Genomic DNA, 19763 nt, shown 5'->3' with positions numbered 1-19763 from the left:
GGGTTAAATTCTAATTAATTTTTGTTTTATAGTGTTTTTTCAGAAAGTCAATACTGCTTGAGCTAGTTATGGTTGAAAACAGCGAATTTTCATTAAAAATATTCGCGTTTTTTAACAGTTTTTCATGAATAGTTTTTAACAGATTTTCTAGATCAGGAGTTCCCAAACTTTTTTGTACCACGCCCCTTTTGTTGAAATGAAAGCTTCTTATGCCCCCCTTAATAATAAATTGTATAGGAATATATAAAATCTTGCCAACATGTTTTCTTTTGAGAGTCATCGTACTTCTGTATGAAATAGCAGTGTCTTTTGATCACTTCCTAAATCTCCACAAAGTGTAGCACTGTTTTTCATGTAACTTACTACTTTAAAATACAACTTAAAGAGAGCATTGAGTTCAGTTGGAAGGGCTTTTGCTGCCGAGGCTTTACGGTGTTGTGAGGTAGCTCTTTTAGGCAGCAGACTCAATAAAACACATGTTTAAATTAAATAAAAATATATTCGAAAAAAATAAATAACAAAATAAAATTAGATCCTAGGTAATATATATAATAAAAATTAAAACGTCAACCTGGCGACGACGGCATCGATGGCGTTATGATCCAGTGTTTGATATGTGCGAAAAATAAAATACAATTAATGATATAGGTACAATCTAAATAGCAATTTCGGTGATTTAATACACACAGACTGTAGAGAACGAGTCAAAAAAATAGAGATGGAACGGGCCAATCAACACTTGGTCCGGCGAGGAACGGACGGTCACCAATCAGTACTTGGACACAGGAGAGAATAGGTACGTCTTAGATCAATACTCCAAAACCGGGTATGAAACTCCCACTAGATAAATACTCTAGCAGAAGCGGTTGGCCCTCAGTCAATACCCTATGGGCCAGTGGAGTTGTTGTCAGATCAATACTCATACGGAACTCTCTTTGCTTCCATCTCCTCTAGCGCACATCGATGGAGGAGAAATTTGTAATGGGGATGCGGGTGTACGAAGTGCTGACAGTACCGAGGCGATGCATATCGTTACAATGTATAAAATAATGTATCCTAGTCACACCAGCATCTTCTCTCTTTGCAACATATCAGACTACAAAACAATCCTGCACCCGAAGAACTTCTGAAAATAATATTTTGTAATTGCAAAAAAGGATATAATGTATAAAAAGTTTAATAATACTAGATCACACTAAGATATTCCCTATTTGCAAGCTGACACTCAAAAACCTGACTCTTATAACTTTCAGCTCAATAGAAAACTAAATGAACCAAGTATAAAATCTCCTATTCATAGACGTGGATGCAAAGTTAATGAAATGGGATGAGATTGCATTCTAGATTAAGACGGGAGCCAGGAGAATCTCGCCCTGCAATACAATCTCTTTGAATATCTTGTCCAAGTATATCCAGTATGTTTTATTGTATGTTTTTTCCGTAGATAAATAATATTATACGTAGTTATATATTAAACTCCATCACTTGTTCTATTATCTGACCTTATAGCTGCAATTTACATCTTAGTAAATTTGCTGTTATAACCACGCATTTTGTCTTTTTTGAGGAAAATAACATAATTATCATCTTCACTTTAAAAGAGTAGTATTGCGTCGTCTGCATAACAGATTGTTTTAAGTTGTTTTTATCCCATTTGCTATCCTTTTTTAGTTTTTATTCTTTTTATTATTTCATCCGTAATCTGGTTGCACAATAGAGGACTCAGAGAATCTCCAACTTCAATAGGATCAGTTAGTTCTTCGTCTACTTTTACTCTTATTGTTTTGTTTTGATAGATATTTTCAATCGTTTTTATTATTTCTAAAGGTATCTCTCTTGCGTACAATAAGTGGATAACGTCTTTTAATTTGACCCTGACGAATGCCTACTTAAGGTCCACGAAACATAGATATGCGGGTTTGTTGTATTCTAATGATTTCTCTCGCACTTCTAGTGTGTCCACTGTCCAGTTCTTTATGTTCCGTAGCCACGACATTTGTTTGTGACCTACTCCTCTCTTGCCTTCAATCTTTCCCTGTATGATTACTTGAGGGATTGCGTATTTTTTTCCTCTCAGAATATGGCCGATGTATCCAATTTTCTCCCGCACTACCTCATTATAAATATATAGTCGGTGCATGACCGACCTTAAAACCTTGTTGTTATTCTGCAAGTGTTATAATTTCATTCAGTTTATTTCTTTTATCACTTCGGTTATTAATTGTAGTATTGTGTTTAATAAATTAATTCCTCTGTATTTTTTCTGGGTACGATTTATCCCTTTTTCCGGATCCCTTTTTTGAAGAGAGGTATTAGGTTGCTTGATCTGCATTCTTAAGGAATTCTGTTTATTTCTCTAATTTTTTGGATTAGTTTTAATTGTTTTTTGGTCAGATCTGGTCCTCCGTACTTTAGGAGTTCGTTCGATATTCTGTCTTCTCCTGGTGATTTTCTGTTTTGTAATTTCCTTAATGCTTTCTTTGCCACTTTCTCCTCAATATTTATTTCTGCGTTTGTTGTCATCTCTGGTGTTATTGGTTCATTATTGTCACCTTTAGAAAATAAAAATCGAAAATAGTCTGTTCATGTTTTCTTCTGAATCTGTTTCGTTTTTATTAGTTCGTTTATCTCTTCTCTTTGTCCTCTTATCATTCTCCATATTTCTTTTTGTGTTCCATAGAAGTCGTGTTCCATCTGTTTTGAGAAGCTCTGCCAATGTTGCCTTTTTATTTGTCTAACCAAAGTATTCGTTTCATTTCTAATACGTTTATAGTGGTTATATGTCTGTTGTGTTCTGTATTATACCGTAGGGTATTCTTTCTTTTTTTTTTTGATATATTAGTGTTTGTTACTTTCCTCTTGTTCTGTATAAGTATTTCGTGGATTCTGTATTTGGTCCTTTGATTCTGATTTTGGTTTGTGTTGGCGCTGCTTTCTTGGGTGTGAAGTATCTCATGATGATTATTATTTTACATAATACTGACATTATTGAAAGTAATTTATCCCTTAGGAGCTTTTCGGATGAAATGACATATACATAAAGTCAAATTTAGAAATGTGTAGCCAACATTAATATTAACATATTCTAAAAGAGTAAAGTAAGCTCAATTTGTAGTTTCCTTTTGTTCAGAGGTCTTAAGGACAGCCTGTATATTAAAAACTTTTGGCTTCGGAGTAAATAATTCAATTCAATTTTTACAAAAATGCATTACTTTTGCAAAAAAATTTTGTATTATAGTCACATAAGCTATTATGTGCCGTTGCCAACAACAATAAACAGCGTAACAATTTTTAATACCCCTAAAATTACGTGAATGACTAATAGAAAAACTTAATTCACCGGAAATAAACTCACCTGCTACCAGCTTTACCGTCATAATGACCTTATATTGCCGTAAAATTAAAAATAATGGCTAAATGAGGTTTTCCATTGTGTACAGTGGTCCCAATTTAATATAAAAATTATTGAACGATGAATGGTTAATAATTTCGATGTTTAGCACAGACCCAGGTAAAATAAGATTATCATTTTAGTTACTTTTTATATTTTTCCTAAAATCGAAGCAGTAGCGTGCAAAATAATTAATACAATTTTATAAGGACATTAAATGATAAAGGACGAAAAATGATAAAACAAGAAAAGAATAAAACATGGGATCAAAAATGTCAAGAAATCAATACATACATCGGAGGGAAGCAATGTACAGAGGTATGGAATTTTATACAATCAGTAAAAAAATACAGGAAAAGACAAAGCACACATACACACCATAAAACCAAGACAATGGAAAGATCACTATAAAAGCTTGCTGACAGAGACAAGACAAGAATACCTAGCGAACTCCCCAACACAGTCAGTACATATACAAGGAGAGGAAGCGAGGGTAGACATCGAAACAGTAAGGAAGGCTGTAATGACCCTAAAGAATGGTAAATCCGCTGGACCTGAGGAAATCTATGCTGAAATGCTTAAGAATGGAACTCATAAACTATTTGAAAAATTAACTTATGTGATCAATCAGTGTCTAAATGGACACCCAGTACCAGAACAATGGAGAACGGCATACATGTCCTCAAAACACAAAAAGGGGGACAAAAGGAATTGTAATAATTATAGAGGCATATCGGTAACCAGCACCCTGAGCAGACTGTATGGACGAATTTTGAGAAATATGATCGAGGAAGAATAAATGAACAATGATGAGGAAGAACAAAGCGGGTTCCGTGCAGAAAGATCGTGCACCGATAACGTATTTTGTCTTAAACAAATAATAGAAAAAAGATCGGCTAAGAATCTAGAAACTCATATTACTTTTGTAGACCTGCAAAAAGCATATGACAACATCCCCTTAACAAAACTGTGGACAACGTTGAAAAGATCTAATATCAACCACACATTGATAAATGCTGTACAAGAACTATATAGAGACTCAAAGGTACAGATAAAAACAGGAAACTATCTAACGGAAGAATTCCTGGTTACAAAAGGCTTGCGACAGGGATGCTGTATCTCACTAACCTTATTCAAGATATATGTTGCAGCGGCATTGGAAAGATGGAAAAGAAAGGTGCATAGGATGGGTATAGAGCTTAGCAATGAATGTATATATACACTCCAGTTTGTTGATGACTAGGTAGTGCTAGCGACTGACAGGGAAGACATGCAGTACATGCTTAGAAAACTGATAGAAGAATATAACGACTGAGGAATGAATGTCAATACAACAAAAACCAAATATCTTTGTATTGGAAACGAGTCAGATAACATAGACCTCAAAAACGGACAACATATTTCCTGCTGTCAGAGCTATGACTACTTGGGTGTTGCCTTTGACAATACAGGAACTGATACACGGGAAATAGAAAAACGAATCACTCAAACAAAGAAAGTTTTAGGATGTCTCAATGGTATACTGTGGAGTAAAGAGATAACGAAAGGAAGAAAATTTAAAATATATGAGACCATGATTAAAACTACTCTTCTTTATGGCGCTGAAACATGGAGAATTAATGAAAAGAACAAAAAGCGAATAGAAGCAGTAGAGATGGATGCAATGAAAAGATCTTTAGGTATTTCCAGACGAGATCGAATCAGAAATGATGTAATAAAACAACGTATGGGAATAGAAGGAAATATAACTCAAGATATAGAGAAGAAACAATTAAGGTCGTATGGGCATGTTCAACGGATGCCAGCAACAAGACTCCCCAAAAAAGTAGTAGAATGGCAACCGATAGGTCGCCGGAAAAGAGGAAGGCCCAGATTAGAATGACAACACGGCGTAAACAAGTCCATGAGCGAAAGAAATTTAACAACAAACGACTGCGAAGATAGGAAGAAATGGTGTTTAGGTATCGGACAATGTCGAAAGACGTTCTAAACCGATGTATATATATAAGGACATTATACTTATACAAAAAGTATGGAAAAAGAAAAAGTTGTTTTATTATCCGAGAACCATTTATCTCTAATAGTTAACAAAAGGTAAAAGACATTTAAATATTGCATTTCCCCTGTGTCTATTCACAATTAGTATTTACAATTTCAATAATTTTATGTATGTCCGTACCCTTGATATAGTTTGCATTGTGCAAATCATTTCGGTTTTCTGAAAGCTTCTAAGTAATATAAGAATCTGTTTAAATTTTTTTTTTATTTGATACGGTTGTTTACCTATAAATGTTTAAATGTAATAAATTAAAACAACAAATCTCTTGTATGTGTAGTTAGATTAATCCAGTGAGTTGATCAAGTCAGTTGAATTTAAGTGACTCAATTTTTCGTTTACACATAAAATTCAAATGAATGCATGCCAATTGATTTAAAATGGCGAAACTTGCGGTAAAGAAAGCTATTTTGCAAGCAGTTTTAAGTATAACTAAGGAATTAGCAGGAAGTATGAAAAGAAAGAAGCAACAGAAAATGAGAATATGGGTTAGAGAGTTTATCGCCGAGACAGAAGACGAGCTTTAAAGATTATCACACATCTTCTCAATACAACGACCAAGAAATCGAATATGATAATATCAGCAGAAAAAACCAAATGTATAACAACAGCTAAATACCCACTACGATGTAAAATCGAAATTGATGGAAAAATAATAAAGCAGGAAGCAAGGTTTAGATATTTGGGAATAGAACTAGTTACGGAGATGTTGAAGAAGAAGTCTGGCAGCGCAGCTTAAAAGCAAGTAAAGCGGCGGGATCTCTTAATGACACAATCCGGAAGAACAAACACCTAAGATAAGACCCAAACACAAGAATCTATAATTAGACCTACATTAACATACACGGCGGAGACAAGACGTGACACATCTAAGACGAGACGACTACCAGAAACAACAGAGATGAAAATACTCCGACGAATATCAGGGATAATCCTGTTGGATAGAGAGAGAAGCAAAAACATAAGAGAAGAGCATGCAATATAGAATACATAAATGGATGGGTGACAAAACGGAAACAGGAGTGGAAAGAACACTTTAGTAGAATGGCAGAAGATAGGTTAGTACGAATAGCACGACATAAGTCACCAAATGGACGAAGAAGTATTAGAAGACCCAAAAAAGATGGTGCGATAATTTAAACAATTTAGGAGGCTAATATTGAAGAAGAAACAGGCTGTAGAGGAAGGAAGAAGAAGAAGAAGGGTTAGAGAGTGGATTACTCTAAGAGGGATGCAAGGTGCCTAAAAATAACCTTCTCCGTGAGCTTAAACTAAAAAATTCAAGGGATTACTAAAATTTCTTACGTCCAAATCAGCAGCAATTCGAATATTTACCGGAAAAAACTACACACAAAATCAGTTAACAGGATACGGCTATGCGTGATACTCTACCATCCCGGATAAAGCTGGAAATAGTTTTGCGGTATCTGGCAATAAGAGATTTCTCTAAAAATTTTTAGAATATCTATACAGAGTACCGAAGTTTACAATTTCATATTTGTTAAATTGCATTTGAAAGCAAAGTAGTAATTTGGGTTTGGACCTTCATTACTCTGATAATGCTTAGACTGCACAACTGGCTAGCAACGTAGTGACCATAAATTTCAAACTTATCTTATTTCAAATCTTCCTTAGCAGTTTCACATTTTTTTTGCAATTTGTTTGCAGACGATGTTTTGTCATCACAATCAACTCGTTTTTTTAAGGATAGAACGAGATATACTTGGTATTACATGTTCAGATACTGTTGTATTTAATAATATTGATGGAGAAACTGATGATTTATCTGTAATACCTACCGACTCGTTTCCTCCTGCATTTGCTACGTCTTACGGCGAGGCAATATCTTCAGTGGCCATTCCTTCTGTTGAAGGAGACATGGTGCCTCCAATGATTTGACTTGTTTATTAAGAACTCTAAATGCTTTGGATGGTAAACACACTGTTATTAAAAATCCTCCACATGCAGGTTCTGATTATTATAATTATAAAGGTACATACAGTATCCAGTTATTAGCATTGGTAAACGCGAATTACTGTTTTACATACATACATTTTACATAGACTTTGGCGCACAAGGAAGAGCATCCAATGGGGGAATATTTCAAGAAAATACCCTATATGAGAATTTAGAAAATTCGCAACTGGTTGCTAAATATGCAACCAGGAATGGTAATTGTAGCAGACGATGCTTTCCCCCCAAAAACGAAACTTGACATTACGAGAAAGAATATTCAATTATTTGTTGAGCAGAGCATGTAGAATTGTTGAAAATGCTTTCGGAATTTTGATATCGACATCCAGAATTTTTGAAAGACCGATAGCACTTTGCTCGGGAAAGGTTACTTCAATAATAAAAGCAGCCACAGCTTTACACAACTGATTACGCAAATCTTCTGCAGCTACTTACATTACGTCCGGGTTGGTCGATTCAGAGGATTTAGAGACATTCTATATCACTTAAGGTTCTTAAGAAGATTCTTTCTAAGGAGAAATCAACCGTCAGTACTACATGCACTACATCAACAAGGTAGTAATAATTATTCCCGAGAAAGCCTCGGATGTTCGTGAGAAATATGTTGACTATTTCTGTACAAATGAAGCAGTCTCATGGCAATTAAATAAAATTAATAAACGATTGAAATATTGGACATAGACATATTTAATAGAGGTACTAGACATAATCGCACAAATCCTCGCAACCGGGGTCTATAAAGCGAGCCAACAACTATTACCAATCTAGTAAGATAGAGTATAAATTGAGCATTTTACTTACAATATTTTCAAACACTGGCCGAAAGGATACCACATGTCGTCTTAAAAATCGGTCCGCATCTTTACACCAAGAACAGGTGGGTTAGTATAAATCATCGACTGAAGCGCCAGACTTTGCAGTCTTTTCCACTCTACGACGATCTGCCATGTAGGTGGTGCGAATCTTCTATTACATTCCTAATTACATCCCCTTTAGTATTTCTATTTATATATTCCTTACTTTTCGTATTCCATAGACATTCGTACTTCTCATAAATATTAATTAACTTGCATGATTTCTCCTCCGACCATCTGACTGCCGTCATTTTTCACACATTTTTAATTCACTTGAATGCAAAAAGTTCATCATGTTTCAACTGAGAAGCCGTTCAATTCAAGCGATCAAGTGAAATGAATGAAGCGGTTTAGATATTCTATTCGCTTTTAAGTCACTTGAATTCAACTTTAATTTTCGAACTTCTTTTATTAACGACATCAATTTGTTATACCTTATTTTGTCGAATATGTTATAAACATCCATTTTAAAAAAGGCCCCAAAGAAAGTGGACTTGGCGATCACTATTATCGTCATATCTATTAAATCAATTTTCAACCGGAAGTGACCATAGAATGGTAAGAGCAAAAATAGTCTTGAAGGTAAACAAGCAAAGAAGAAGATAAAACTAATATTAAACAGCTTAACAAAATGTTATTTCTGTTAATTCTGTCGCAGAATATGTCCAAATAAGAAACGAAGTAAACGCAAGAATAAAATCAATCAAAAGAGAATATTGGGCTAAATTCACCAACGGCATGGACTACGACCTATATGGTGCCCAAGAGAAAGTATGGAAAATGCTTCGGAACAGAAAAAAACCAGTTAACGAGTTCGTGCAGACCAAGGGAGTACCTATAGAGACATGGCAACAGCATTTTAAGGAGCTATATGATGCTGAAGAAACGCTGAATATAAACGAATACGAAGCAGATATAAGTGCTACAATCAATGACGAAGAGGTAGAAGCAAAGATCAGGAAGCTTAAAAACAGAAAATCACCTGGTACAGATGGTACATCCAATGAACTCTTAAAATATGGAGGCCCTAAACTTGCAAGTAAACTGTCATAACTATTTAACAAAATCTTAAACGATACAGAAACACCAGAGGAATGGCATAAGAGCATCACAATCCCCATATTCAAAAAAAGACAAAAAACTTGCCCACAAAACTACAGAGTAATAACCCTCTTAAATACAACGATGAAACTTTTCACAAGTATTCTTAAGGACAAATTGGAAAGGCAAATCACTAATGCTGAAGAACAAAAAGGTTTTACAAGAGGGCGGTCCGTAACAGATGCAGTATTTATAATAAAACAAATAAAAGAAAAAGCTATAGAGTTCGGCATGCCAGCGTATATTTGCTTCATTGATCTGACGAAGGCGTTTGACAGGGTTCGCCTGGGAGACATTCTAAATATATTAATAGAAAATAAAATGCCGACCAACATAACAAAGATAGTCCATAACCTAAATAACAACAATGTAACCAGTTAGAGCAGGAGACCAATTCACTGAAAATATTCTAACACCGGGAGGAATTAGACAAGACGACAGTTTAAGCCCCTTCTTGTTTAACCTACTCATTATAAAATTATAAACAAAGTAACATCTCTCAATCTCGGATACAGAATGGGCAACAAAAGAATTGGTATAGTGTATTACGCAGATGATGCAGCAATTATTGCCGAATCAGAAGATGATCTTCAGAGACAACTCTTTCAGTTGTTTCAAATAAGCCGCCAACTAAATATGACCATTTCTACCAACAAAACTAAATGTATGACAACAGCAAAAGATCCGCTCTAATGTAAGTTAGTGGTTGAGAAAAACCCCCATAGAACAGGTGATGCAATTCAGATATCTGGGCATAGATATATCAAGCAGACACAACCCAGTAAAGGACCTAAGGAGTCAGATCAACAAAGCATCCGCATTGTCGGGATGTCTGCGGAAGATAGTCTGGTCAAATCCGTATATGCGCACAGATAGTAAAATTAGAATCTATAAGACTTGCATACGACCGATCATGACATATGGTATAGAAGTGCGCGAAGATCCCAACAAAACGAAACAGATGCTAAGGGTTGCCGAGATAAAAACCTTAAGAACAATAGTGGGCAAAACAAGAAGAGACAGGGTGAGAAATACAAACGTTGGAGAGCAGTGCAAAATTCAAGATATTGTAAGATGGGGAAGGCAGCGTAAAAGAATGTGGTACAGTCATGTAAGACGAATGGATGAGAATAGACTCCCAAAAATTGCCCTAGAAAACAACCCGCCCAGTTCAAGACCTCCCAGAAGACCACCTAAAAGATGGAAGGATAGTTGGCAATCTACCTCCCAGGAAATTAACCAGAGGCAGCTTCAGAATTAAACAGATCTAAAGATCTCCAAGAAGTAGAAGAAGAGAAGAACAGAATGTTGGTGGACACCTTAGAAAAGGCACAGAAGAAGTGCCAAGAATTTTCGTAAGTAACTTATAGATGACGGTACGAGTTTTCTGTGTCTACTTCGTCCCTTTTTTTATAAATAATTAATGTAACGAATCAAGTTCAAATCATTCTAGCTAGTTTTCGCATGTCATATTTATTATAGCTATACTATCGTTTTTTGACATTTTCACACACGCATCGTCTTTTCCATGGGCTTTCATTATTTTTCATTTTGTTAGATATCTCTTTATTTCTGTTTCTCTATCTTAAGTTGGAGGTCTGAGTTAGTTCTCCTCACTTACTTTCTAAGTTGTTTTTGTGTGTCTCAGATATTGGTAAAATATTATCATCATCATTATCATAATCCAATATCGTTGTCCACTGCAAGATATAAATTTCTGCTACTATGTGTTTTAAGACCTAACAGGATGTAAGGAATAAAAGAAAGTTTATGAAAAAATTCGATTTATTATCATAAATTAAGGAATATTTCACATCGTCAACAGTCTTTACTTAAATATCAGTAAGATTAAAAGTATATACAAAGTACTTAAAAATAATGACTATTAAGCGTTCAGTAAATTAGAGACAAGGCAAAAAATATCAAAAAATTATGTTTAAATAAAAATTATGCATACTTCAATATTTTAATTGTATCTTCAACAATCAAACGATATATTTGTAATTAATAAGCCAACTAAACGTTTAGTTAAGAGCGATTTACAGTTTTACAGATGAGTAAACAAATTGTCAGTAAGTGATAGGTACACTCAAAGACACATAAACTTTAATTTTATAAAGAAAAGGTAATCACATGTGATAAAAACAAATTACATAAAAATCGATTTTCAATTTTATGTTGAAAATAAAAAAAATTAAACGCAACAGAGAAAAAAAAGAAAAGTCAGCCTGAAGGTAGTAAAACTGCAAGATCTTGGTTTTTGCGGATAATAAATTGTGGTAAAATTAATGGCGAACACCATGACAGGAAACGTAAACTGGATTTATCGTGGAACAATTATTTAAATCTGCTGTTTAACAATATTTTTTTTTTTTTTTTTATTTAATTTAACGTGCTTGTGACAGCTTCGGCCATTAGCACGAGGCACCGTGGATACAATTATAAAGGTACAATTACATATTATATACTATGGTTATATACTATTTAATAAGTTTTCTAGCTTCAGGAACTGGATAGCTGTGATGACTTGGCTCTGGCTCGATAATATATCTTTGATGTCGCCTTCCATGCCCAGTTCTTGGCGTCGTTTATTGTAGTGAGGGCAGTCCACAAGGATGTGTAGAACGCTTAGTGGAGATTGGCAATAGTGACAGATTGGCTTAGGTGCAGAATTCATTAGGTGACCATGTGTACATCTGGTGTGACCAATACGCAATCTTCTAGCAACAACCATCTCATTTCTAGTTATACCAGGGATAACAAACCGCTCAATCGTCTGATCTATTTGGTGTAAAAATGTAGTGGATTGGTTCCAATGATTCTGCCAGTAATTTCGTACGAGTTTCTTTATACTAGTTTTTAGGTCACTGGCAATTTGTATATTACGTGGTGTACAATTGGATACAGCAGCTTCTTTGGCAAAGCGATCGGCGTTGTCGTTACCCATAATCCCGATGTGGGAGGGAATCCATATGATAGTGATATGGATGTCGTGGATGATAAGATTTTGGTAAATATCATGGATTTTTTCAACAAGAGGGTGATTAGTAAATAGATTATTGATGGACTGGATAGAGGCAAGGGAGTCTGTACAGATGGCAATATGTTGATTGGGTGCTGTACAGAGTTTGAAGGCTTGGTAAATAGCATACAGTTCACCAGTGTGAACGCTGCATGTGGCAGGTATTTGACATGAACTAACGACTGTTTCCGTAGTGGTAACCGCACAACCAACCCCCGTTTCGCTCTTTGATGCGTCAGTGTAGAGTACCCGATCGAATTTCTTAAAATTAAGAATTTCTAGTAAGGATTTCCTAATCAAATCCTGGTTGGTTTCTGCCTTACTAAACTTTGTAAGTGACACATTAAATTTCGGTAAAGTTTTGGTCCAAGGAGAGTTCTGCGGGATCGGGAGAGGGTTAGTTAGGGATAAATTTATATGTGGTATTAAAGTTGGAAGTAAGAGGGCGATAGTGTGTATGCGTGGAGCAGGAGGGTGAGTACTAGTATAGTTGGGTAATGTCAGCAGTGTGTGTACTGGATTAGAAAGGTTAGCTGAAGTAGAGGCAGCGTAAGAAAGGAGGAGATATTGGCGCCTAAGCCAAAGAGGAGGTTCGTTGGCTTCGCGGTAGAGGCTCTCAGCTGGACTGCTACGAAAAGCTCCTAAACAGAGGCGGATAGCAGTATTATGCACAGAATTAAGGGTTTGTAGAGATGTTTTGGATGCTGACATATATATAAAGCTGCCGTAATCGAGTTTAGAGCGAATGAGAGACCTATATACTTTTAATAGTGTACATTCGTTAGCGCCCCATTGGTAGTGGGAAAGTGTTTTAATAATATTTAAACGTTTTAGGCACTCTGCTCTAGTTTCCTGAATATGTAGTTTCCAAGAAAGTCGGGAGTCGAATATTAGTCCTAGAATTTTGCGGTGATCAACGACTGGGAGAGGGTGGTTATTCACTAAGATTTTAGGGGCAGTGGAGAGTGTTTTTCTGGTAAATTTAATGAGTTGTGATTTTGTAGATGAGAGGGACAGGCCGATGGCAGTCAATCTATTTTGTAATAAGTCCACAGATGTTTGGAGAAGTTTGCAAGTAGTAGTGGTCGCAACACCATGGCAATAAATTACAAGGTCATCAGCATATGAAGTAAATTTGACTGGGGAGGGAAGACTGTGGCATATATGGTTAATTGATAAAATAAACAATGTGGGGCTTAATACAGAGCCCTGAGGGACTCCGTCTTGTTGGATGTGTGGTGATGATATACAACCATTTACAGAGACTCTGAAAGATCTAGAGCTAAGAAAGTGCTTGATGAATTTAAAAATATTACCATTAAGGCCATATAATAATAGTTTATCGAGAATAACCTGTCTAGGTATTTTATCGAAGGCAGCTTCAATATCAAAAATGCAGGCAATCACTTCTTGACTGTTATTAATAGCTCCGGCGATGTGGGTATGAAGGAGGACGAGGTTATCGCTTGTGGAACGATGTCGGCGAAAACCGGATTGTTCTTTAGGTAAAATTTGGTGTTTGTCAATAAACCATAAAAGACGTCTGTTTATCATCTTTTCCATTAATTTGCACATGGTGCAAGTGAGAGAAATCGGTCTATAGGACTGAGGAAAGATTGGTGTTTGGCCATGTTTTAGGACAGGTATAATTACGGATGTGTTCCATTGAGTAGGAAATATTTGAGAAGACCAGATAGAGTTATATATGTCTAACAGGAAAGTGAGGCAGCGGTTGGGTAGGTTTTTAAGAAAAATATAAGGGATATCATCAGGGCCGGCAGAAGTATTTTTGCATGAGGATAAAGCAGATGTAAGTTCAGAAAGTGAGAAAGGAGAATTAATGTTGTCGATATCTTGTAAGTGCTGTGAAGTGAGGTTGTAGGAGAGCGGTTCTTGTGTAGAGGATGAAATTAGGGGTTTGAGTTTGTTGTGAAATTGTTCCTCAAATGTATTAGCCAGGGTATTGCAAATAATTTGGCTGTTGCTAGAAGAAGTGCTGTTAGAGATTAAATGGGTAATTTTGGTGTTGGTTTTTTGTCCCTGAACTTGTCGGATTTTTTTCCACATTTGGGAGGGATTTGTGTTATCATTCAAAGACGATACATAGTTATGCCAGGATGTTTTCTTGCTCTGTTTGACAACGTATTTGGCTTTGGCTTTCAGCTTTTTATACTTAATTAGATTTTCAGGACTTTTATGTTTGCGGTATTGATTGAGCGCAATCTTTGATTGTCGAATTGCGAGTTCACATTGAGAGTTCCACCAAGGAACAACTTTATGTCGGGAGCTAATTGTAGTTTTGCCAATATGAGTTAATGCTGCTTTAATTATGGCATCTGAGAATAGTTTTATGGAATCATCGATATTATTAGAGTTAGGTAATTTACATATTAGGGATTCCGATTTTTTGGAGAACTCTGGCCAATTAGCCTTGTTGAAGCGCCAATAACTTCTCACTGAAACTTGGTCATAGGTGTTGTCACGTATAATTATAGGGAAATGGTTGCTGTCGTGAAGGTCGTCCGCTGTTTGCCAGGATAATTTGGGGGCCGATTTGGGATCACATATGCTTAGATCGATGGCAGAAAAAGCACCTGAAGCAATGTTAAAGTGGGTGTGTGATCCCGTATTAAGGATACATGAACTAGTGCAATCAAGAATAGTTTCAACAACTTTACCACGTCCGAATGTACGCGAGGAGCCCCACATAGTGTTGTGGGCGTTGAAGTCTCCTACAATTATATAGGGTTGGGGGAGTTGGTATACTAAATCAAGAAGTTCTTCTTCCTTTAGAATGTAGTCAGGAGGGATGTATATAGAGCATATTGTAAGTTTTTTAGGGCAGTAAGTAGTGATGGCGACGGCTTCGAGATTGGTAGTCAGAGGAAGAAGAGTGGAGTAATGGTCTTTAGAAGCAAATATAGATGCACCTCCACTAGCTCTGGAGCAGACAGATCTGATGTAATGATACCCTTCAAAATCTTTGAGTGTATGGAGATTAGTTGACGTGAAGTTAGTTTCCTGTAAGCAAATGAAGGTGGGGTGGTGGAGAGATATCAGTAGCTGCAGACGTTCTAAGCGCGGATAATATCCGTCGCAATTCCATTGAATTATAGTGAATATAAAAGGTATAAATTAAGGCAGGTCGGTTTTGTCTAAGGATGGGTCACTGTCATTAGAGCTAACAGATGCAAGACTAACAGTGTCAATAACATCATTTAGATTCATCGTAGCCTTAATTTTTTTTTGTAGGCGAGTTATACGATTTTTAAGTGATCTGTCAGAGATATTATGGTATATTTGTTTAAGGTCATCAAGAAGGGCGTTAATGTTCGTAGTAAATTGGTATGCTTCAGCTAAGGGGTCATGGCAGTCGAAAGAATTTTCCAAGAAAGCAATTAGTTGTAGCGAGTTAATTGAAAAGGATGATGGGTTTGCTGCTATAAGATTTTCTATGATTAAGCGGGCAGACGGGCTGATAGTGGCTGATGGTTTTGTATCTTTGGTTTTCGATTTTTTTTTAGGGGCTGATTTGGGGGCCCGGAAGGAGGTGTCATCGAGGGAATGTGGATCTATTGGAGTGTGAGTAGTAGGATCTGAAATGGCAATTACAGGGGGAGAATCGAGGCTTGAGTCAGTTGAATGGGCTCTTTTCAGGAGGGCGATAGTAGGAGGTGTAGGTTGAGGTTGATCTAAAGGTAGAGGTGTGATGTTGGATAAATTGTCGGAGGCAGAATTTGGGTCAGAAGTGTGAGAGGTGCCGGAAGGTGCGGTGGGGCTATTGTTGGTGGATTCATTAGGTACTTGGGCGAAACGGGGGTGGGTAGTGGTATCCGGTGGGTTTTGGCAGGTTTCAGCCGTATGTCCGGCTTTTTGGCAAAGGAAACATTCTAGTTTGTCTGATGTAACGAAGATTCGGAAGGAAGTGTCTTCAAAATGTATTAATACGGAGGTTTGTATTTCGAAATTGTCTTTATCTGGTATTACGTAGATAGACCGTCGAAAACTTAATATATGGGAATAATCTTCATCGGGTGAGCCTGTACGAATCTGAGATACAGGTGAGGCTAGTTGCAGACCAAGTTCGTTTTTTAATGCCTGCTCGATAAGTTGATTTGGAATCGATGGACATACATTAGATATTAACAATCTTTTAGTTGGGGAAATGAGTCTGCGGATGTGGACAATTTCATTTTTAACGGAAACGGTGGGATTGTTTTTAAGAAGAATATCGACGTCAGAAATAGAAGCAAGAAAGATGCAAATGCGTTGGTTAGATATGCGGGAAGCGTGGGTAATACGCTTTGGTGTTACGATTTCACCGATCGCCTTAATGTAATCGAAGAGAGCTGTATCCGGAAGAGCATTTAATACTATTGCTTGCTTTCTGCTAGGATATGATGTGGTCGCTGGTGTAGGTTTTGTTGTTTTTGATGTGGTAACAGCTGCGTAGCTTGGAGCGGTGGGTTGAAGAAGCATTTTTAAATATTCTGGATGCCAAAATATTTAATGAAAATCAGGCGCAATGCCTGGCCTATTTATTGTGTTTGTATCAATTATAAAGTTTACATACCAAGTTGTTTCACAAAAAACTTTTCACTTTCAATAATTACTTGATAACAAAACACATTAACTGACAAGTTTTTTTTATAAGAAATACTATTTGAAGAAGCCGAGGTGTTGACTCGTTGGCTTTTCGAATAGGAATGAAACAATATTTAAAATCGATAATGGCGACGAATATTAACGTTTTATAGAGAATAAAGTTTATAGAGCATGCATACACTATTTTTTTAACATGAAGCTGGATAAAACCTAATTTTACCTTCAACAAGAAACCAAACAATAGCTAACGGCCAACCAAAAGGTCAAGTGTGTAGACGAATGCAAAGATCTTGCAATAAATGAGCATGTTGTCTTCGTAATAGAACTTAGAACAAGAAATAAATTTGCACGTAATAAAAAAAATAATTTTTGACGAAAATTCCTCTGAATCTTTAAAAATCATACGAACAAGTTGAATTTTGCTGAGAATATCAATTTTGGGACCCCAAAAAAGATGCAAAAAGTTTCGATCTCTTCTCTCGGGCTTCCTACTAAAATCCTCTTATAGTGGGGCGTGAGGAGGTAACAAAAAACGCCAATTTGCCAAGAATCTGTACGTAGTAGAGGAAAATAAGAAATGTAGCTGCGATAATTTGAAATATAAATGTTAATTAGCACTTTTTGTGAAGAATGAATCATTCTCTTAGACACATTGCTTGAAACGACAGACGCAAAATTCAAAATGCGTTTTAAAGGTAGAGATTACATACTTTCGTATGAAAGTTTTGAATTTTGTAAAATGCAAAAATTGCAGGTATTTGAAATATACTGTCTTCGTGACAGCATTTTCCGTGAAGTGCGATTGTTAATAATGTGAAAGTTTAAATTCAGCGTTCTTTAGGCATATTTCGAATACTTCATATTTATTACCGAAACTCAAAATCGAAATTTCATGTTATAGGTTTTGAATATAAGGCTCTAACAATGGAAAGTCCACAGCGACCGGTCAATGGTCGTTGTGGACTTTCGCGGAATTTTATTCCGCGAAACGTTTATTTATTGAACAACTTTATAGAAATCGACTTCATTTGCGACAAAATGCAATTGCATACGAAAGCTGGTCTATAAACCTTTAAAATTCATTTTGATTTTAGTCGATAGGACACTCTGATCAAAAGATATCGAATTTTTACCGTCAAGTTGATACTAATTTTATATAAAAACTGCAAATTTTATTTCGCCGGTCGCTTCAAGCGTTGATTCTGAGGAAACTGTTAATTCTACTTCTACACCAGAAGTGCTATGAAAACTACAAATACCTTGGCTGGATAAACAGAGTCCAAATAAAAGATGCTGTATGTTATCATGCAGAGTAATATTTTATCCTTTTAATCCTTCACTTAATGGAACGCAGAAGGTTAATTAAAGGAAATAAAGATGAATACAAAAAAATGCAGGCTTACATCAGAAGAAAAATAAGAGAAGCTAAAGAAAAAGAAGCTGTAGAGAAATGTAAAGAAATAGAAAGACTACAAGCCAAGCATGACAATTTTAATGTACACAAAAAGGTAAAAGAAATAACAAGTACTTTTAAAAAGAGAACACAAATGAAACTCATAGACACCAATGGAAAATTAATCATTGACACCCAAGAGATGAAGGACAAATGGAGAATATATTTGGAGACACTTTTTCAAGATCAAAGAACGGATTATAGGCATCCATTTTCAGAGAGGATGACGGGCCCGGACATACTTAAATCCGAGGTAGAAGAAGCAATAAAACGGATGAAAAGCAGAAAAGCTGTAGGGCCTGATAATATCGAAGCTAAATTTTTAAAACTCTTGGAGGATGAAGGAATAAATTGGATCACGGCTGTCTTCAATAAAATATACAATACAGGAATCATCCCTGATAAATGGCTAGAATCAGAATTCATAGCGATACCTAAAAAACAGGGGGCTAAAAAGTGCGAAGAATATCGAACAATCAGCCTAATGAGCCACATGTTGAAACTGTTTCTTAGAGTCATCCATGGAAGAATTTATAAGAAGTGCGAGGAACAAATATCAGACAGACAGTTCGGCTTCATTAACGCAGTGGGTACTAGAGAGGCACTTTTCGGAGTACAGGTACTGATTCAAAGATGCAGGGACGTTAACTGCGACGTATACGCGTGCTTGATCGACTATGAAAAGGCATTTGACAGAGTTCAACATCAAAAGATGATAAACATTTTAAAAGAAGCAGACCTGGATGACAAAGACCTCAGAATAATTTCAGAACTATACTGGAATCAGACCGCATACATGAAAATTAACGGAGAAGAAACAGATCACATAAAAATACTACGCGGAGTTAGACAGGGATGTATTCTATCGCCGTTGATATTTAATATGTACTCAGAAAAATTTTTTAACGAGGCTCTTTACGGAATAGACGAAGGCATCCTTCTAAATGGTGAAAGAGTAAACAATGTTAGATATGCCGACGACACCATGGTGATAGCAGATAGTTTAGAGGGACTTCAGAGGCTAATGGACAGAATAAACGAGTACAGTCAACAGTACGGACTAAACATTAATACCCACAAAACCAAACAAATGATTGTCAGCAAGGAGAATATAAATGGGGCTCATCTATACATTAATGGGACGCAGATAGAGCGAGTAAAACAGTATTGCTACCTGGGAACTATTATAAACGAACAGTGGAGCAATGTACAGGAAATAAAGTGCCGCATAGGAAAGGCAAGAACGGTCTTTAACAAAATGAGCGCCATCTTCAAAAGTCACAACATATCCCTGGATACAAAAATGA

Source organism: Diabrotica undecimpunctata, chromosome 2 (genome assembly GCF_040954645.1).
Source record: "Diabrotica undecimpunctata isolate CICGRU chromosome 2, icDiaUnde3, whole genome shotgun sequence".
Taxonomy (NCBI): Eukaryota; Metazoa; Arthropoda; class Insecta; order Coleoptera; family Chrysomelidae; genus Diabrotica; species Diabrotica undecimpunctata.
This window is presented reverse-complemented; position numbering follows the sequence as displayed.